The sequence below is a fragment of the Pleurodeles waltl genome, chromosome 7, assembly GCF_031143425.1.
Source record: "Pleurodeles waltl isolate 20211129_DDA chromosome 7, aPleWal1.hap1.20221129, whole genome shotgun sequence".
NCBI lineage: Eukaryota > Metazoa > Chordata > Amphibia > Caudata > Salamandridae > Pleurodeles > Pleurodeles waltl.
This window is the reverse complement of record NC_090446.1, coordinates 316616795-316639094: the sequence shown is the minus strand read 5'-3', so window position 1 is coordinate 316639094 and position 22300 is coordinate 316616795.

The window sequence follows — 22300 nt, the reverse complement described above, 5'->3', positions numbered from 1 at the left end:
TGCCTGTTTGTGGATTCCATGTCTGGGTCAGTTTGACAGTTGGGCTGTTTGCACCTCTCTCTCTAGACAGTGACACAAAGGGACCTGGGGTGTAGCCTGTATATGCTGATGAGCCACCTGTGCTAGGAGGGAGTGGAGGAGTGGTCACTCACACCCGAAAGGGCTGTGCCTGCCCTCACACAATGCAGTCTCCAACTCCCTGGTGTGTGTCTGGGGCCTGCCTGGGCAAGGCAGTATTTCACAAATAAGAGAGACTTTTTTTTTAAGTAAGCCTACTTCAAAGAGCAAAATGGGTATGAGAAGGGCACCCAAAAACACAGACTTGAGATCACTTCTGGAAACCAAGAGGAACCTCTGCCTGGAGAAGATCTGAAGAGCTGAGGAAGATGAGCTGCCCCGTCTGTGACTGTGCTTTGTGGAGCTATCCTGCAGTTGCTGCTTCTGCCTGTGCACGAGTACAAACACTGGACTTTGTGGGCCTTCCTTCTTGTGAAGAACTCTCCAAGGGCTTGAAACTGAGCTTGCCTCCTGTTGAAGTCTCAGGGACAGCAAAGACTTCTCTCTGCCAGCACCTGGATCCTCTGCTGAGACTCCTGCCCTGCCCTGCCAAGTGGTGCTCTATCCAGTTCCTGGGGCCTTGACAGGTGAAACTGGTAGACCAAGGTTGGAAATCCACCCACTGATCGCCGTGTGGGGAAATTTCCGACTCAACCTCCGAGAGTGGCTAAAGAAATGACGTGCCACCGGCTCCGTGGCTGAAATCGATGTAGCGCTTACAGCACGGCTGTGAAATCAACGCATGTGGCTGGAGAAACGATGCTTGGCATCACAGACGGAGGCTTCAATGAGGCAACATCGCTGGGTGCGGAAAAACAACGCAAGCCTGCCCGGACTCGAGGTGCCTTGTCCAGATCGACGCATCTCTCTCCTGCGGGGAAAGAAACGCCGCACGCCGATCGGACTGGAGAAGGAGAAACTATGCACGACCGCGCTTGCAGGTGTAAAATCGACGCACTGCTTACCTTTTTCGACACACACTCGCCTGTGCGGGTTATTTTTAAGCCACCCAGGTACATTTTCACGGTAACAGCGTTAGCGTTGTGTTTAAAAGAACATGAAGACTCTTTTTGCATTTTAATTAATAACTTGACTTGTGTATGATGGATTTTTGTCATTTTGGTCTTGTTTTGTTTAGATAAATATTTTCTATTATTCTAAACCTGTGTTGTGTCATTTTGCAGTGTATTCATTAAGTTACTGTGTGTGTTGGTACAAATACTTTACACCTAGCACTCTGAAGTTAAGCCTGCCTGCTCGTGCCAAACTATCGTTCACTGAAAAGGGAACATCTAAATACTGCCTATGGGCATTCTCAAACCACAGAAGGCTAATATCCTCGAAATAGTCAGCTGCAGCCTCCGGGTTCAACCCCTGGGGTTTAGCATATACAGCTGAGTAAAAGTCAGTAAGGATATGCTTGATCTCGCCCATACCAGTGTGATGCACTCCAGACACGTCATTCAGCTCTACAATATAATTACTTGCCCACGGCTTGCAGAGCATTGTGGTCAAAGTACAGCCAGCTCTGGCACCCTCACTGTATTGCCTTGCTGTAGCGTTCTTCCCTAAGAAGCAGACCTCGCGCAGAACAGCCTGCTAAAAGTGTGTCATCTTCCCCCTCAAGGCCCCCATAAGGTCCTCCGACCAGGTCAACGCCAAGCGTTTTTTCAAGATCAGCAATATGGGCCTCCAGTTCTGTCAGCTTGCGCCTTAACATCTTCAGCACACCGTGCTGTTCAGAAAGACAAATCCTGTGGATCACCACCTTAAAGGTCTCCCATACAGTGCCGGCAGAGGTCACCGACCCCTGATTCTCAGCAAAGTAATGAAGTATGGCGTCACAGACCTCATCCCTGAATACCTGGTCCCGAAACGCGCGATGAGGAAGGCGCCACATAAAGGCATGGCGCGGCCCATCCGGAACTGCCAGCTCCAGCATGACTGGCGAATGACCCGACAAAATACAGGGCTTATGCTCAATTGACAGCATCCAGAGCTCAACATCCCTGGTGCCGTGCCATCTGTATATGCAGGACCAGCTACCTTGTACATAATTGACGCAGGTGGCTTCCCTGTCAGTACCATGTTTTTTCCTCCATAAATCCACCAAGGCACCCTCCTCCATCACCCGTGTCAGAGCTCTAGCAGCAGCCACAGGCTGAGGTCTAGCCCGGCTCTCACGATCTAACTCAAAGTCCAACACCACATTAAAGTCGCTTCCCCATAACAGGGACCCAGGACCCAGCGAGTCAACGAGTCGCCCCACTTCCCCAAAGAATTCCAGATCATCCGTATTCGGGCCATATAGCACTACCAACCTGCACGGTCTATCAAGCAACGTACCACTCAGCATAACATAGCGGCCATTAGGATCTACAAGTGCCCTCTCAGAACGCCATGGAAGACCCTACCTGATCAGAATCGCCACACCTCTTGCATAGCGTGAATACAATGCAGCATGCCATTCACCAATCCAGTCAGCCGTCAGCCAGTGCTTAGAGGCCTCCACCAGGTGAGTCCCCTGCAGTATGCAGATGTCCACTGCATGACGCTGCATATAAGCAGATACCAAGCGCATCTTGGGCCCATCATTCAACCCGTGAACATTCCAGGTAAGACACGCACAGGCATCACATTTTCTTGCACCACAACAACGATTTATCTGAACATACATCACCCCATAGCATCACAAACATAGCTACAGTGGCTTGCATGGGACGGAATAAGAACAAAAGAGAAGAAACAGAGGAAGTAAACCAAGCATAAACCAATCCAGCCCCCACCCACGCTGACCCCCTCCAAACGGGTCAGAGCTACAATCCATCCCATCCCCCAAGGCATTACCCCCAACAGGATAGCAAACAGAGTAAATGGACTCAACCAGTGGGGCATCAGCGAGGCCATCCGGAACACATCCCAGGTGGGATGAAAGGGCAGGGGGACCAACAAATAAAGGAATATACAGCAGGTACTCCCACCCCAGCAGTAAACCATCAATAAGTGTACAGCTCACACGGCCCTGGATACGGTCACAGGGGCCTGGGTAGAAAATAACAAATTTAGTCATTGTCACTCAGCGAGCCATCCACACCACCAGCGGCCTACAGACTTCCCAACAATGCCTTCTTATGGATAGATTTAGCAATTATCGCAGCCAGTTTCGGGTCAGTAAAGAAATGTAACTCGTCCCTATGTTGGACCCGCAGCTTAGCCGGGGAGATGAGGGAGCATTTTGCATCAGTCTGGCTAAGTGTACGCTTAACCAGCACAAAAGCCTTGCGAGCTGCCTGGACCCCAGGAGTATAGTCAGGGAAAATGTTCAGTTCCATGCCATTGTACATCACAGGCCTGCTCTCCCTGACCAGATGAAGGATAGTGTCCCTGTCTCTGTGATTCAGCAATCGCACAATAATAGGGCACTCAGGGCCCCCCCGGAGGAGGCCGCGGTCCCAGAGATCTGTAGGCCCTCTCCACCACCAGCACCCGAGAGAGCTTGCCCGGGAAGAGCGCAGAGAGCATTGTCTCGACATAGTCCTCTATGCGCCCTATAGCTGTCGACTCCGGAACGCCCAGAATGCGAATGTTATTACAACGAGACCGGGCCTCAAGATCCTCGTTTTTATTCTGAATCACCTCCAGCATGCGATCCATGCGCAGCAGCTGCTCACCATCACCACGCCAATCATCTTCCAAATTCCGAGGTGCAGGACTCCAGCTGTTCAAAACGTGAGTCATGACCGTCAACCCGTTCTTTTGAGCGAACAATCTGCTCCGTAAAATGGAGTCATTAAGCAGGGAAAAGGTAATGTTCTAGACATTTCTTTCCCTAAATATTAATTACAAATCCAAATTCACAAGAGAGATTGGCTTAAAAAAATTATGACAGAGTTCAAGAATTATGTTTCTTGTTTTTTTCTATCTGAAGATAACATTATTAAATTTAATAGTGCTCCCCAGTGTTTCTCTATGGAAAAGCCAGCCTTGCTACAGTGGAACATTGCTTTTGAATACCATTCTCCCTGCCTTATTGGGTACATCGCCTGTTTAGTGGTAATTTATTAATATTTAAGATGAAGCTTTAGATCAAAAGGGTTTATTTTGACAGGTTGAATTGCAGTATTTAAATTTCTCCAATCAGACTACAATTTTAGCCTTGACGTCATGTTCTACTATGCCAGTACAGTGCACAGCACTATAGGCGCTGCAGTCCACTAGTGACATTCAACTTGCAGGCCCTGTGTACACTTTGCACCATACAGTAGGGACTGTTAAGTAAGTTAAGTATGGCAATTAGGGTTATGCATTGTCAACCATGTCTAAAGATGGAGCCCAGACACTTTACTAATGGTTAGCAGGGGTAAAGTGCACAGAGTTCTACAGCCAGAAAAAAAAACCAGATGGGGCAAAAATCTGGAGATACATCAAGCATAAGAAGGTCACTTTCTACAATCAATAATACAATGTTAAGTCAGCTTAGCCATGCCACTTTACTCCCTTAGGTGGTGCTTTACCAGCAATCTGAAGGAGTGAGAGAATTGGAAAACAGCATAGCAGTTCTCCTTTTGTCTAGCAGGTGATACGTTGTCAGCAGAGAGCTGATGTCAGATTCTGATAGGAGAGATAGAGTTTAACAAGAGCTGCAGAGGCATAAAAGAATGTAGGTACGACGAGTAAGAGAACATTGTATACCTCCAGCAACAGCACACAGGAAACACTGGTGCTCTTAAGTTGTCAGAGATGCATAAGAGGATTCCAACCTGACACAGGCCTCTTGGCAATGAACTACACCATAAGCAAAAGGATTCTAAGCTGACACCAAGAGGATTCCAACTTGTCACCAGTTGTCACTAACTTTATGGCAACAAATGGCACCATGGAGGTACAGACATAAAAGACATTCACGCACACCATTATAGCACTTTGTACAAAACTCATACCCTTGAAAACAGCTTGACATAAACTAGAACACTAACAAGGTGCATTGATCCCAACTGTAACAGGGTTAGTCCTCAATGAAAATGTCCTGAATCCCCACGATATGAGTTCAAAATGACATCCAAAGTTGCCATGTAACTCTTCCTACACCAAAGAATATGAGAAAATGAGTATAGCAGCAAAGGAATGAAGCTGCCTAAATTAATTTCACCAAAGAATACCAAAGAATGTATTAGTGGCAGTAGTAGACACACACTTGTTGCTAAATTTTAATGATAGGGCCACTTTGATGATGTAGGCTCTGTAGGAGTTTGTTAGTGAAGACCAGAAGTAAAGGAGATGTACATGGGGTCCAGGCTCAACTGACTGTAGTGTCTTAGGACTGTTAGCACTAGGACTCCGTGGCACAGGGCAGACTCATAAAGGTGTTATGCAATCTGGCAGGTGTTAAGGTGTGCTCTTTACTGATTATAAGGGGATGAGAGTTACAGCTTGAATGTTGTATGCTGAGGAATAAAGACATTAGCTGCGAGCTCCATGTGTGGAATGTTTTTGTGCATGCTTCAGGGCTGGGGAGGAAGTGACAACTAGTGACGAGTAGGGAACACGTGTCCCAAAGAAGCAGAACTGCTGTCCCTGAGAGTTTGCAATGAAATAGCAAACTGCTTGTGAGCATCACTTGCACCCAAGCCAGAGTCCAGAAGCTTGCAGTAGCCAGTGCCAGAAGAAAGACCCACTAAGACTTACTGGCCAGACTGAAAGAATATGGTGCTGCGTCACAACACTGAGCCTTCAGCCATCCACAAAGAAAGCTAAAGGCAGTGACAACCAGGTGCAATATAAAGACGGCAACAATCAAATAGAATGATAGAAGACAGTGACAACCAGGTATGAGTGGTGAAATTCACTCACTGGCTTCACAACCTCAAAATTGAACAAGGCAACTTGAAAGCAAACACTGGGGGCTGTGCTCACAAGGTCATTAAAGAAGCCATCAAGGACATGGGAAGTTGGCGGCCTTCAGCACAATTCAAAAGGTCTTCAAAATTACAAGGGCTTCTTGTGGCTGCTGTTAGAAACATGGATTACAGTGCACTTGTTTTTCTGAAACCTCCACCATCATTCGACACTGCCAAAAATATTGGCGCAAGATGGACCATATGGAATGAGACTTTGGATGACTTCATAAATGCTGAAGAAGAGGTGAATGATGAGAAAATCATTAAGCCCTCATTATGAACTCGGCGAGTTCGGCACTGTCGGTCTACAAAAGACCGCCATCGCTTTGAAGACCCCGCCAGCCACAAAATTATAATTCCGCTGGGCCGGCGAGCTAAAACAGTTTTTCCGCCAGCCGGCCCAGTGTAACACAGGGCCTGTACATTGATGCTGGCTCCACATGGAGCCGGTGGCAATGTAGCAGTGTGGAGGGTGCCGCAGCACCCGTCACGCATATCACTGCCCGTATATCGGGCAGTGACATGCGCAACAGGGCTGTACACGGGGGCCCGAGACACTCATTCCACCAGCCTTTCCCTGGTGGGGTGAACCGCCAGGGAAAGCCTGGTGGAGTCAGGCACATTATCTGGCAGGCAGCACTCCCTGTCAAATATGTAACTCTGCCATCGCCAGGCTACCGGGAGCGGAAGCCTGGGGGTGGCAGAGTTACACCAGGGGTAGTTTTGCCATGTCTATTATATGGCTGTCTGGGCCGGGGCGGCTCAGGCGGCCATATTCAGAATGAGGGCCTAAATATCCTTGCTGATGATGTAGTGAAAGAAGTGATAAAGTAAATCTCACAAATTTAGACAATGTCATACTGTCAAATCAAAGCAGCTTTAGGAGCCAAATTCAACCCAATGCTGAACATTGACTATGAAAGTTACATTTTTAATCAAAAGAGACAACAAGTTGATGAAACAATGGATGAGTTTATAGAAAGACTAGATAAGCTCATCAAACAGTGCAAATTCATTGAATTTGTTGATGAAGATGCCATGTGCCTCAGAGTCATTGATGGTTGTTTGTCGGGCTCATTTAGAAGATGCCTGTTGTGAGAGACTCTCAGTATAGAAAAGATACTCATCATTGCCAGAGAGGAGGAATGAGCAGATCTGCAAGCTGTGGACATGGAAGCAGGAGTAATGTAAGGTGAATCAACTTTGGTTGTGAAGAGCAAACAGAAGCAGCAAGCAGACACCCGTAAATTGACATCATCGAAGAGAGAAAGACAGTGCTTTCGATGTGGATTTTAATTTCCACATGAGAACAGATGCCCAGCGGTTGGACAAGCATGTAAAGGGTGCCGAAAGGAGAATCACTTCATAACGGTTTGTAAAGCAAAAGAGACACCAACTGCGTCTCAGTGAGATGAGAAAATGGAAGCAAGGATACAAAAAGCAACCTCAAGTGCAACACATGGAAACTAAACAAGGTTGATCATCATTAAGTTCATCCTGCAAAAGATCCTCAACATCATCATAGAGCGACAGTGAAGTATCCACTCATTTTTGAATGTGCACTGACCATAGGCAAAAAGGCATGACATGCACACATAGGCCTTGCCACTTGCAAAGAAGATGAACGTATGTATAATACAAGTGAGTTAACAAAACAAAAGAATTCTTATGGACATTGACTCAAGATCAAATTAAAAGTCAATGGTTATCCCATAACTTTTCTAATTGATAGCAGTGAATCTTTTTAACATCATGCTGGTTTAACACTTTACAGTCTGTCACCTGTACCTCGACTCAAGGCATCACATATGAATGTGTTACACATGGATTGCTTCCATACCATTGCGCAGTCAAGGCTCATTCACGGCAACTTTGTGGTGTAAGAAGACATATGTGCAGGCCCCAATCCATGTTCTTCAAGGTACACAGTGTAGTTCCAGCCTGCTTAGTTTTGCAACTGCTGCTGACATGGGACTGATATCTATTAATTACAATCTAAATACGTACTCTGCAATTGTAAGATAGTTGCCATCATTGTTTGAGCCTAGGAAGGCTCAAAATGATGTGGGTGCAACTTCAAATTATCAAAGACATCTGGACTCCTACACAACGACACCCCAGAATAGCCGCTCATCTACAGGAAGCACTCAAGAAGGAATTAGAATCTTTAATGCAACACAACATCATTGAGTGCTCTACTGGTCCTACACCATGTGGGTCGCCCACTGTAGTTGTGCAGAAAAAGGACAGTGGAGGTGCATTGTGCTAGGCTCCAAGCAAAAAAGCAATAGAGAAAGAAACACATCCTGGTCCGCACATTACAGATATGATCATGCAGCTGAATGGAGGCTATGTCTTCTCCTGCCTTGATTTGAACAAGGGATACAATCAGCTCAAAGTAGAAAACAAATTGCAGGTACATTACCACTTTTTCAACACATGTTGGTTTGTTCAGGTATAAACAATTGAATTTTGGATTTTTGTTTGCTGCAGAAATCTCCCAACATGTTATACACAGCGTAATCCAGCCTGTTAAACATGCCTTCAATTTCAGTGATGTCTTAGTGGTCTTTTGCACAACATGGAAGGAGCATGATAAGGCTCTCAAGCAAATGTGTCAGTTGTTTACAAATGCAGGTCTCCCACTCAATGCTGAAAAGTGTGAATTTCACAAATCAAAACTGAAATTATTTGGGCGCCATCGTACGATCCTTTTCTGGGCATGGCCAGCTATTGTTCAAGGCACATTTGTGATGTCGCCACAGTAAGTCCCCCATTGGAAAATCTGTCAAAATTGAATGTCCCACGTCCATGGTCAGCTGAGTGTGATCACAGCTTCAAACACATTAACCATGCAGTTGAACATGCGATTGAAATGGCTTACTTTGATCATACACTGGACACGGAGGCACATTATGGCATATGCCAGTCAAAGTTTGTCTGACACAGAGCACGCCTATTCCCAGCTGGAAAACTAAAGTCTGGCTGTAGTGTTGGCCTGTGAACATTTTCATGTGTTTCTCTATGGAAAGCTTTTCACAATCTTCACAGACCACCAGGCCCTGCTCAGTATTTTCAGAAATCCAAAGGCCAAAATACCCAATTGCATTCAGAGGTGAGGACTGCGTCTACAAAAGTATGACTACACAATTGTGCACAAGCCAGGCAGAACCATAACCCTGCAGATTATTTCTCACGAGCATCCCTGCAGCAGCATAACTCAACATCAAAGACTGTTGAGGTGTCAATCAATGTCATTCTAAAATCTAGCATGACTGCGGCCTTGTCCATCAAAGAGAATATTGCAGTTACAAATGCTGAAAAGGAGATGCTTACCCTAAAAGACGTCATTTTGGCACAATCATGGAGACAGATTATTCAACCTCTAAGAGACGATGTTGAATAAAAAAAATACCAACATTTGAAGATAAACTTTTTGTCACTAAAAAAGGCATTGTGCTAAAAGGATCTCAGATTGTAAAACCCACAAATCTGAGACACCAAGACAATGAACTCGCTCATGAAGAACATTGTGGCATTGTAGCCACCAAGAGAGCATTGAGTGCGTCTCCTCACTTGGATGAGAAGTTTGAGAAGGAATTAAAGGAGTGCCATTTAAGAAATTGCCTGTCTCCCAAGATGACTCAGCATCCACTAACCATGTCCAATGTTCTTGCACATGGGTGGTGGAGCACATGTCATCAACAACTCACAACAAAGTCATCGCGTGTTTAGGCTATATAACTGGAGTGTGGGCATACAGGACACTCTAAAGTATGATAATGGTCCACCGTTCAACAGTAAGGAGCTTGTAGGAGGCTGGACTGGCTTGTAATGAGTACCAAGGGGTACTTACACCTTGCACCAGGCCCAGGTATCCCTTATTAGTGTATAGGGTGTCTAACAGCTTAGGCTGATAGATAATGGTAGCTTAGCAGAGCAGCTTAGGCTGAACTAGGAGACGAGTGAAGCTCCTACAGTACCACTAGTGTCACTTTCACAATATCATAAGAAAACACAATACACAGATATACTAAAAATAAAGGTACTTTATTTTTATGACAATATGCCAAAGTATCTCCGAGTGTACCCTCAGTATGAGGATAGCCAATATACACAAGATATATGTACACAATACCAAAAATATGCAGTATAGTCTTAGAAAACAGTGCAAACAATGTATAGTTACAATAGGATGCAATGGGGACACATAGGGATATTGGCAACACAAACCATATACTCCAAAAGTGGAATGCGAACCACGAATGGACCCCAAACCTATGTGACCTTGTAGAGGGTCGCTGGGACTATTAGAAAAGAATTAGGGTTAAAAAAATAGCTCACCCCAAGACCCTGAAAAGTGAGTGCAAAGTGCACTAAAGTTCCCCAAAGGACAAAAAAGTTGTGATAGGGGAATTCTGCAGGAAAGACACACACCAGCAATGCAACAACAATGGATTTCCAGTCGAGGGTACCTGTGGAACAAGGGGACCAAGTCCAAAAGTCACAAGCAAGTCGGAGATGGGCAGATGCCCAGGAAATGCCAGCTGTGGGTGCAAAGAAGCTGCTACTGGACAGTAGAAGCTGAGGATTCTGCAGGAACGACAAGGGCTAGAGACTTCCTCTTTGGAGGATGGATCCCCCACGCCGTGGAGAGTCGTGCAAAAGTGTTTTCCCGCCGAAAGACTGCCAAAAAGCCTTGCTAGCTGCAAATCGTGCAGTTAGGGTTTTTGGATTCTGCCGTGGCCCAGGAGAGACCAGGATGTCGCCAATTGCGTCTGGGGACAGAGGTGGCGTCGAGCAAGACAAGGAGCCCTCTCAAAAGCAGGCAGCACCCGCAGAAGTGCTGGAACAGGCACTATGAAAAGGAGTGAAATGGTGCTCACCCGAAGTTGCACAAAGGAGTCCCACGTCGCCGGAGACCAACTTAGAAAGTTGTGCAATGCAGGTTAGAGTGCCGTGGACCCAGGCTTGGCTGTGCACAAAGGATTTCCGCCGGAAGTGCACAGAGGCCGGAGTAGCTGCAAAAGTCGTGGTTCCCAGCAATGCAGTCTGGCGTGGGGAGGCAAGGACTTACCTCCACCAAACTTGGACTGAAGAGTCACTGGATTGTGGGAGTCACTTGGACAGAGTTGCTGGATTCAAGGGACCTCGCTCGTTGTGCTGAGAGGAGACCCAGGGTACCGGTAATGCAGTCCTTTGTTGCCTGCGGTTGCAGGGGGACGATTCCGTTGGCCCACGGGAGATTTCTTCGGAGCTTCTAGTGCAGAGAGGAGGCAGACTATCCCACAGCATGCACCACCAGGAAAACAGTCGAGAAGGCGGCAGGATCAGCGTTACAGAGTTGCAGTAGTCGTCTTCGCTACTTTGTTGCAGTTTTGCAGGCTTCCAGCGCGGTCAGCAGTCTATTCCTTGGCAGAAGGTGAAGAGAGAGATGCAGAGGAACTCTGATGAGCTCTTGCATTCGTTATCTAAGGAAATCCCCAAAGCAGAGACCCTAAATTGCCAGAAAAGAGGGTTTGGCTACTTAGGAGAGAGGATAGGCTAGCAACACCTGAAGGAGCCTATCAGAAGGAGTCTCTGACATCACCTGCTGGCCCTGGCCACTCAGAGCAGTCCAGTGTGCCAGCAGCACCTCTGTTTCCAAGATGGCAGAGGTCTGGAGCACACTGGAGGAGCTCTGGGCACCTCCCAGGGGAGGTGCAGGTCAGGGAAGTGGTCACTCCCCTTTCCTTTGTCCAGTTTCACGCCAGAGCAGGGCTGAGGGGTCCCTGAACCGGTGTAGACTGGCTTATGCAGAAATGGGCACCATCTGTGCCCATGAAAGCATTTCCAGAGGCTGGGGGAGGCTACTCCTCCCCTGCCTTCACACCATTTCCAAAGGGAGAGGGTGTAACACCCTCTCTCTGAGGAAGTCCTTTGTTCTGCCATCCTGGGCCAGGCCTGGCTGGACCCCAGGAGGGCAGAAACCTGTCTGAGGGGTTGGCAGCAGCTGCAGTGAAACCCCTGAAAAGGCAGTTTGGCAGTACCAGGGTCTGTGCTACAGACCACTGGGATCATGGGATTGTGCCAACTATGCCAGGATGGCATAGAGGGGGCAATTCCATGATCATAGACATGTTACATGGCCATATTCGGAGTTACCATTGTGAAGCTACACATAGGTAGTGACCTATGTGTAGTGCACGCGTGTAATGGTGTCCCCGCACTCACAAAGTCCGGGGAATTTGCCCTGAACAATGTGGGGGCACCTTGGCTAGTGCCAGGGTGCCCTCACACTAAGTAACTTTGCACCTAACCTTTACCAGGTAAAGGTTAGACATATAGGTGACTTATCAGTTACTTAAGTGCAGTGGTAAATGGCTGTGAAATAACGTGGACGTTATTTCACTCAGGCTGCAGTGGCAGGCCTGTGTAAGAATTGTCAGAGCTCCCTATGGGTGGCAAAATAAATGCTGCAGCCCATAGGGATCTCCTGGAACCCCAATACCCTGGGTACCTCAGTACCTTATATTAGGGAATTATAAGGGTGTTCCAGTATGCCAATGTAAATTGGTAAAATTGGTCACTAGCCTGTTAGTGACAATTTGAAAGAAATGAGAGAGCATAACCACTGAGGTTCTGGATAGCAGAGCCTCAGTGAGACAGTTAGTCATAACACAGGTAACTCAGTCAGGCATACTTATGAGCACTGGGGCCCTGGCTGGCAGGTTCCCAGTGACACATACAACTAAAACAACATATATACAGTGAAAAATGGGGGTAACATGCCAGGCAAGATGGTACTTTCCTACAGAACTTAAGAAGTTACTAACTATATTCAGCATCAGAAAAGCACATCCTTGTGCCCTCAAGCTAACTATATTATGAAACAGTTCATGGGAACTCTGAAACCAGTGATGCAACATGCCTCGATGGAGCGAGTTGAAGTGAACTGTACGTTATGTCATGCCATCCATGATTATTGGTCGACTCCTCAGTCTACCACTGTGAGAGTCCTGACACCTTGATATTTGGGATAGCCATAAGAACCAATGGCCAGATGTAGCAAGCATTTTGCTGTTTGCGACGTGCAAAAAGCACATCGCAAAGCACAAACCTCGTTTTGCAATTCGGTAACCTGGTTACCGAATCACAAAACGTGTTTGCGAGTCGCAATTAGGAAGGGGGGTTCCCTTCCTAATTGCGAGTGGCAGTGCAATGCAGGATTGGTTTGTGACTGCCAACGTGGTCGCAAACCAATCGCATTTTGCACCCATGAAATGGGTGGTAACCCATTCGCAAAAGGGCAGGGGTCCCCAATAGGACTGCAAAAAAAAATTCTGAGCAGGCAGTAGTCCTATGGACCACTGCCTGCTCTGAAAAAAATTAAACGAAAACGTTTAATTTTTTGTAATGCATCTTGTTTTCCTTTAAGGAAAACGGGCTGCATTACAAAAAAAAAATCTGCTTTATTAAAAAGCAGTCACAGACATGGTGGTCTGCTGTCCGCAGCAGGCCACCATCCCTGTGAGGGCCTCCATTCACAATGGGGTCGCAAATTGTGACCCACCTCATGATTATTCATGGGGTGGGCATTTGCGATCCCCTTGCAAATAGCAGATGGTGTCAGGGACACCATCCAACATTGAGGATTGCGACTCACAAATTGCGAGTCGCTCTGACTCACAATTTGCAGGTCGAAATTCTAAATGTTGCTACATCTGGCCCCAAATTACCACAGTGGACCTCTGAGCAATCAGACTCAACACAGAACACAACTCAACTACCTTATACCACACAATCTGGCTGCACTGTGCAAGCACCATGATGGCTGACTGAAGAAATATCATGCTGATATTTGCCTATGTTTTATTTATGCCTTTGTGTCTAACAAGGGAGGCTAAGGTACTGTTTTAGGACTCTGAGTATGAGGGCCCCGTAGCACGAGGCGGACTCATGAAGGTATTACACAGTCTATCTGAGAGATGTTAAGGTGTGGTCTTTAAGGGTTATGAGAGATTGAGAGCTTGAGTTTGAATGTTATACACTGATGAATAAAGATGTTAGCTACAAGCTTGTGTGTGACACGTTCTTGTGCACACTGCCGGGCTGGGGAGGATGTAACACGACAACCAGCTTGGAACGTATACTCTGCTGCTTCATGACATTCCTTTACAGAATATTCCCAAAAAACTATCCCATCCCAAATTACATGATGTCTGATTACCACATCCCTAATCCCACTTACAACATAGGCAGAGAAGGTTGTAAATAAGGCCAGATGTACGAAGAACTAATTGACAAAAGTGGTCACAAATTGCACATCAACTTTTTGTGAATCAGTTCTGTTTTGCGACATTTGTACTAATTATTCAAAATCACAAGTCAGAGTGGGTTATAATTTGACCTACCTGATCAATATGCTTGAGGTAGATTGCAAAGGCGACTCACGTTGATGAGATGCCACCAGAGGGATGGTTGCCTGCTGGAGTTAGCAGACCATCATGTCTGTTATCAAATTTGAAAAAAAAGTATTTTTTTAAATTGTAGTTTGATTTCCTTGAAGAAAACTGGACTGCATTTACGAAAAGTAAGTTACTTTTTACTAAACAAAATAGCCCCTAGACCATAAATTTAGGGCCTCATTTCCAAGAGGACGATTATTTAAACCCAAACCTTGTGACTGGGTTTGAATGTTTGCACTGTCCTGCATTCCACCCATCATCTGTTCTTTCTGTCGGCCTAAGTGGGAAGGGTATGCCCAGTCATGAGGCCTGTGCTCACTGCGCTACTGGATTCAAGTTAGCCTGGCTAATATGGGGTGATACCCCGTAACTGGTCCCAGGATGCTTGTTTCTGGTCCGAGGAGGGCCTGGCCTTGAAGTTCGGGCTGGACAGTTCCCATGAGGAGCAGGGTCAGACTGATTTGCATATGGCTGGGTCCAAACTGGGGTGACATGGTGGGCAATAAAACAATGGATTAAACCCAGATCTTTGTGACTGGGGGTGAATATTTGCATTGTTCAGCATTCCATCCATCATCTGTTCTTTATGCATTTGTTGCCGTAGTGGGAAGGGTATGCCCAGGCGTGGGTCCCATGCTCACTTTGCCACTGAATTCAAGCTAACCTGGATAATGAGAGGTCCTACCCTGAAACCCATCCCAAGGGTATTGTTTGCATTGTTCAGCATTCCGTCCAACATCTGTTCTTTTTGCATCAGAGGGATGTGGCCTGCTGGAGTTAGCAGACCATAATGTCTTTTATCGCAATTAAAAAAAGGAGATTGTTCTTAAATGTAGTTCGTCCTTAACAAATCTCTTTTTAGCACACCTAGTGAGCCCAGGTACAGAATGTTACAGTATTCTAGGTATGACATAATTATGGTCTGTATGATCACCATCCAAACTAGACGAGAGAAGGAGCCTAAGACTTTCTTCAGACTCCTTGAAAGGCCAAAACAGCAAGATGTCAATGCTTTGATATGTGGCTCAAAGGAAAGCTTGTTGTCCACCCAGACTCCCAGATGTTTTACTGTGGCTTTGGGCTCAGGCGGTTGACCCACCATGTTAGGCCACCAATGTGGACCCCAATCCAAATGATATTTGCCCAAGGCAAAAAAAACAGTTTTGTGTCATGAATGTATCCGTTGTGTCACAGCTGACATACACCTTAAATAAGGCAGGACCCTCTCCTTTGAAGATGATAATGATAGAATTATCTGTACCTTCAGCATATGATTTTTAGGACAACCGAAAGAGTTCCACAATTTCTGCTAATGGCCAAACATATGTATTAAAAAGAGTGGGGCTTAATGCTGAGCTTTGAGGAACCCTAAATTTGACTTGGTACTTGGTAGAGGTGAATAGAACAGAGATCATCTTCACAAATGAGGCTTTACCCCATATCCCAATCTCATTCAATCTGCCAAAGACTACCTTACGGGATGTAGTATTGTAAGCCACTCAAATCTAATAAAATTAAACTGGCTGGACTCTCCTCATCCAGCAACTAACAAAGCTCCTCAGTCACCTTAAGCAAAGCCGCCTCAGTTATATGAGCAGGCCTAAAACCATTCTGAGAAGGATACAACAATAGATATTCCTTCAAATACTTCATCATTTAGTTACTCACATGCTTCTCTGTCACTTTCACCAGAAATGGCAGGAGAGAAATTGGCCGATAATTGCCAGGCAAGGCCTGCTCTAAATAGTTTTTTTGATTTGCTTTAAGAGATGAAACACTTTAGCATATTTCCAATTGTGAGGCACCTCCACAGACAAAATTAAGAGATTTTACCAAACCCACCCTTTTTAAAACATCTGCCTTGCTGGATCAATAGGTGATCCAGATTTTACCTTAAATGTAAGAGATTACAACCCATCAAATGACTCAAAGTCAGGACAGATGGTTAGTGGAGACTCCAACTCCTATTCAGTAGGCCAAAAGGGTACTGCTGTCATATTTTCCTTGAGACAATTGGAGTAGGTATCTATTATTTTTTTAACAAAGTAATACACAAGCAGATTATATTTGTAATTTGATGAGTCACTCAGGGTAGAATTATCAACCAGCTTTGTTAGACCCTGCGCAATCGCATAAATCTCTTTAGCAGGATCCCGACTCCCCTCAGTTTTGGCCGCACAAAAATTAGAGCATACCATTTTTTACCATTTTGTGATAATGTTTCACAGCAGTAAAATGCGTCTTTTTAACATTAACGTCCTTGCATTTCCTCCAGATATCTTCTATCACCTTGAAAGTTTTTTTGTACACTTAGGTTTTCATCAAAACAAGGGGCATATGGTTTCTTCTTCTGTTTAACCTCCCTTTCCGCGATCAATACATCTAGGTCCAGATTTATGAAACGTGGTGCTGACCTAGTGCAGTGCCAATTTTTTTGCGCCCCTTAGCACCCCCACTTTTTGACCCCCCCCACCATGTGTGCGCCATATTTAAAATAAGGCACTCCATGGTGGTAGTCAGGAGGACTATCGTCATAATTTTTTACGCTAGTTCTGCGCTTTGCAGGACTAGCGTAAAAAATGTTGACACTAATCCTACAAAGCACCCACAGTCCCATTAAACACAATTTACGCCTCTTTTTAATGCCTGCACTTAGCCAATAAAAATGGCACAAAGATTCCTTTATGCCATTTTTACCGCCTCTCTAGTGCTGGAATGCCCCCCTCGCATACATAATGCCTGGCGCAGTCAAAATGTGGCGCAAAGGGCATTGCACCACTTTGTAAATATGGTGCGCGTTTATGCCCTTCCTATGCCACATTAGTGTAAACAAATGACACTAACGTGGCGTTGGAATTGCACTAGACCACCTTAAATCTGGACCCAAGTGTTGAAGTTATCCAGTAATTAGTATTCCGTACTGCTACGGCAATTCAGTTGTCTACCCTCAAGACACTGCCTTGTAGCACATTACAAAAAATATTGTCATCCAGTTTATACCATAGCCTGCCAATATGAGTTCCAGCCCCTAATTGGCATGGTAACAATTGCACTGCCATGATTAACGGGACAGCTTAGTGGGAATGGCGTAGGCACATCTGTGTGTGGCAGGTTGGAAAACCTATAACACAGAAATAGGGGTGTTATGACTGCTCATTTATGCTCCCCTCCTCTCCAATTGTCGTGTTTTGAGCAAGTTGGAAAACACCAGCTCCAACAAGTAACCAACCTTATGCATGGAACTTTTAACTAACTAAATAAGCTGAAGAGCTTCCAGGTCTCGAATTAAGGGCCACATGTATGAAGATCTGGTTTTGTGACTCGCAAGTTGCGAGTCTTAGCAACTCGCAATTTGCGAGTCGCAAATCTGGATCTACAACAGTGTCAATGACACTGTCTGCGATTTGCAATGGTGGTCGCAAATGACCTACCTCATGAGTATTCATGAGGTAGGCTGCAACTTGCGACCCCATTGGGAATAGCGGCACTCATAGGGATGGTGGCCTGCTGGTGTCAACAGACCACCATGCCTGTGACAACTTGTAAATAAAGCAGTATTTTGTTTTTGAAATGCAGCAAAGGAAAACGGAATACATTTCGAAAACAAAAATGAAAAGCTTTCTTTTCATTTTTTCAGAGCAGGCAGTGGTCCGTGGTACCGCTGCCTGCTCTGAAAAAATGTTTTTGCTGCCATTCACAAAAGGGAATGTTCAATTGGCGGCCCACTAGACAGTACAACACAGACCAGGCTTCTTAGGTGGCCCAACCAAAATAGCACCTACCGGGCATTCTCCCTCTGCAAGTGAGCATGGACAATCGAGAGGGCCCACAAAACCCCCCAAAAAGTAAAAAACTAAAAATAGCACCAACCAACTAAAATGGCCTAATTTAAACATTATAATTAATTTGAAATAAATTCAAATTCATCAATTTAAGAAAACTGAAGATAGAATTTACCAAGTCTTCTACACTTTTTATGGAAAATCTGACTTGCTAATACATTCATATGACAGCCCACTAGACTTCACTCTGCAGACTCAGGCTCTTTATATTGCCCAAACAAAATGACACCTACTGGGTGTGGTCCCTCTATAACTGACTGCAGACTGTGGAGAGTGCCCACAAAGCCCACAAAAGGTGGATTGGGGCAGATTGTTTTGGATTGCAGTGGGGCAGATTGTTATGTACTGAAGTACAGCAGATTGCAGTGGAGCAGACTGGGGTGCGCAAGATTATCTTGGACTGGAGTCAATCAATCATGGATTTGTAAAGCGCACTACTCACCCGTAAGGAGTTGATAAAGGGAGGGGTAGTAGGAAGTGGGGGAGGGGTGCTGCTACAGCCCGAACAGCCAGGTCTTGAGAAGTTTCCTGAAGGTAAGGAGGTCTTTGGTCTGGCGTAGGTGGGTGGCTAGAGTGTTTCACGTTTGGAGGTGCAGAAATGGGCTAAAATAACAAAATTAGGGCCAGATGTACGAAGCAATGGTCCATATGATAAGTCTTTGGAAAAACTACTCCCAGGCAAAATGTACCATGCCAATCTTTGTAGCTTGTAATAGACATTCTTTCCACATATAAAATAAACACCTGGTATGGTGAAGTCTTGTCCATTTAACTTAAAAGTCCAAACACATGTCAATGTAGGTTCAAAGAAACCTCTCACTGGGTCAATGTTTTTCATCATTTCTATGTTGCTCAAACGTTTCATGATGGAGACAATCAAAAACACTAGATCATAATTAGACCTAGGCGAGGCACACAGAGGTCTACCCCGTAGAATTCCATAGAGTTGGCTAAAAACTCTGTGGAATTCTGCGGAGTTCCGCATGCGGTGTAGCCTGTCAGCCAAATGTAGGCGTCCGAGTTTGGAAGCGCTGAGCAGGGTCGTGAGGTCCGGGGCACTGGGCCTGGACATTATTGCATATGTGGCGGAATCTTGCAGGCAGAGCTCCACATAAAAGAACCTGTCTCCCCAGACTCTCTGAGTAAGTTCAGAGAGTCTGGGGAGACAGGTTCTTCTTTTCCATGGAGTTCTGCCTGCAAGTTTTCCTTTTTCCAAGTACACAGACACCCCCTAATGTCCTGGCCCAGTACCCCACATGTGAAACATAGAAGAGACACCTTGGGCCACTCCACGCTGATGAGCTCCGCTTTGCCACCGGGGCTAGTACATTTTTTTGCCAAGCTCTGCGTTCTGGCAGAGCATGGAGTGCAGAAAAGTCTGTCAAGTTTGCTAGCGGAGCAGAGCTCACAGCCCACCCCTAGTCATAATTTGAATAACAGTATTGACAATACTCCTGCTGATACAAATGAGTTAGCAACAAACTAAAAGAAATTCCATAGGTTAGGGGTAAACTATGATACGTGATTCCCTCAATTACTGATGAAGACAACTGTATGCACAAGTAGCCATCTCTAGCTTCCATGGTATCTACATCCTCATGTAAAATCTTATAATGCACATTCACGCATAAATCACCTCTGAAACCATCAGTGTGTAAGTATTTCTCATCATTATACAGGGGATTCTGATCGGCAATGGGATTTGATAAACTACGGACATTTGTGGATGTAATATTTTCTGAATCACTTGTTATGGGCAGACCCAATTCAATGAGCATTAATATGATCATGATAACTGTCACTACCACAAAGCCTATAAGTATGCATTTGCATTTGCTACTTCTATATCTATTCAACTTCAATAGTCCTTTAATTTCAGACTAAAAGTTCAAAGTTAAAAATCCAAAAATCCAAAATGCAAAGTGGCTTAACGTCTCACTGTCTCTTTTCAGTCCCTTTTTATTTGTGAGCAAATAAAAATCAAAAATAGTCTCTTTAAAGGTGCAAATTATTCACAAAAAGTTCCTTGATCTTCTAGAAAGTTCCTCAAGAGTTTTGTCTACTTGAAAATATTCAAAGGCTTGTACTAAAAGTACACATGTCTCTACTGAAGGCACAGTTCAGAATCACTAATATTCACTTAGAAAACATAATGGCCCTCATTATGAGTTTGGCGGTCTGCCGCGGTGGAGGTGGCGGTCGCACCGCTGTGGTGGATGTGGCGGTCGCACCGCCGCTGGACCGGCATTGATGAATGCCATATTATGACCATGGCTGTGTTCCCAACAGAACATAGCCAATACACCACCATTACTGCCAAGGTGGACAAACCGCAGCGGACGGCGGCAGGTATCGCCAGTCCGGAGGGGAATATGTTACTGCAGAGCATATTACGAGGTTGCACACTGCCAGTATTTCCAGGGCGGTCGGACGAACACCAAAACCCTGGCAGAAATAAACAGTATAAAAGGAGGCACTCAGCTTCAGTAACACCAACACGTCCGGAGCTGCCATGGAACCTGAAGTTGAAGTCTTCCCACTGCTCCACATGGCACTATGACTTCAGAACCAGGGATAGCGACGAAGACAACAACTGTAAGTACACCCACCTAGAACACACTGGAGGAAAGGCCATTAGTACACACACAACACACACACGTTGAATGGCACCCGTACCAACACACACACACCAACATACACACACAAACTATACACACCACGGCCAACATACATGTGCCATACACACAGCACCCCCCACACACACATCACCCCCACTGTCCAACACAATTAAACACAACACTACTGAGTCACACAACAATATCACAACCGCTACCACACAGATGCATTGGCAAGGAAGAACACAGCACACCTCCACATGACAACACATTCTGACAGCAAAACATAACAACCACACACAACCAATCAATAACAAAACACTGCCATACAATGTGTCAGATGTCACACCACATCCACACAATGCACATGATATATTCATCACCATGCACATGGACGCACACACAACAACCACATAATGCCACACAACACAATCACAACACATCACACAAAGTAAAATGCACAAGTTAGCTACACAGATTTTGTTGCAAAAAAATCACATCACATGAACAAATACGACACATCCATGTTGAAGGAAAGACAGGACAAGTACGTAACAATAGAAACCATGAACCATGGTTGGCCCATATATATAAATTTGATCTGCTCAACTACATACAAAACAGGCCAACTGGCGAGTCAACATGTCCATTTGCCACTGGCACATATGGCAAGTGTGATTGCCCCAACTTGACTCCTGACTGCGAGTGGCATCCACATGGTAAGGGGGAAGGCAGGCACTTTAGGGGTGAGGAGGGATGGCGAAGGTGAGACTTATGGCTTGGTAAGGGGGTCTTTGGGCTTGGGTTTTGATTTAGACAGGGGAGCTTTGCTTTCTGTTTTGTTTTTGGGGCCTGCTCCTTCACTTTGTTCTTGGGAGGTGTGACCTTTGAGCAGGGGGATGCAGGGGGAGGCTGATTTTTTAACAGGGGGATGGGCATAGGCAAATCCAGAGGTGGCAGGGGAGGACTGGGAGGTAGAACAGCTGGGCTCTTGGAGAGACACAGGGTGCTTCAGGGAATCATAGAGTGGGAGTGTGATAAGGAAGAGAGAAAACTAGTATAGGAATACTTTGGATGGGTGTGGGGAAAGAGGTATGGGAATGAGCTGAAGGAGCTGGAAGGGCGACAGAAGACAAAGGAACACTGGCTGCCATCAGCGAGGAGGCCAAAGCCTGAAAGGATCTCTGCAGGCCAGACAGGGCACTGTGAATGCCTTCCAGTTAGGCATTGCTCTGCTGTACCCAAGCTGCCAGTCCCTAGATGACATTCGCAATGCTTGTCTGACTCATAGAGATGGACCTCAGGAGGTCAATAGCCTCCTCACTGAGGGCAGCAGGGCTGACTGGGGCAGGGGCAGAGGTGCCTGTGGTGAAGGAGATGCCCACCCTCCTGGGTGAGTGGGCACGGGCAACTGGGTGGGGAGCAACAGGGAGGGCTGTGCT